This window comes from Colobus angolensis, unplaced genomic scaffold (genome assembly GCF_000951035.1).
Source record: "Colobus angolensis palliatus isolate OR3802 unplaced genomic scaffold, Cang.pa_1.0 Scaffold142, whole genome shotgun sequence".
Lineage (NCBI taxonomy): Eukaryota > Metazoa > Chordata > Mammalia > Primates > Cercopithecidae > Colobus > Colobus angolensis.
In genome coordinates this window covers 2,961,117-2,961,664 of record NW_012114511.1, presented here as the reverse complement: position 1 = coordinate 2,961,664, position 548 = coordinate 2,961,117, and positions in this window count along the sequence as shown.

Genomic DNA, 548 nt, shown 5'->3' with positions numbered 1-548 from the left:
TTCCTTCCTTCCTTCCTTCCTTCCTTCCTTCCTTCCTTCTCTCTCTCTCTCCATTTCTTCCTTCCTTTCTTTCCTTCTTTCCTTCTTTTCTTTCTTTCTTTCTTTTCTTTCTTTTCCTTCCCTGTCTTTCTTTCTCTCTTTCTTTCTTTCTTTCTGATGGAGTTTCGCTCTTGTTGCCCAGGCTGTAATGCAGTGGTGCAATCTCAGCTTACTGCAACCTCGACTTCCCAGGTTCCAGCGACTCTCCCGCCTCAGCTTCCCGAGTAGCTGGAATTACAGGCGTGTGCCACCATACCTGACTAATTTTGGTATTATTAGTAGAGACGGGGTTCTGTTGGGTTTGCCAGGCTGGTCTTGAACTCCTGACCTCAGACGATCTGCCCACCTTGGCCTCCCGAGTAGCTGGGATTACAGGCGTGTGCCACCATACCTGACTAATTTTGGTATTATTAGTAGAGACGGGGTTCTGTTGGCTGGGCTGGTCTCAAACTCCTGACCTCAGGTGATCCACCCACGTTGGTCTCTCAAAGTGCTGGGATTACAGGCGT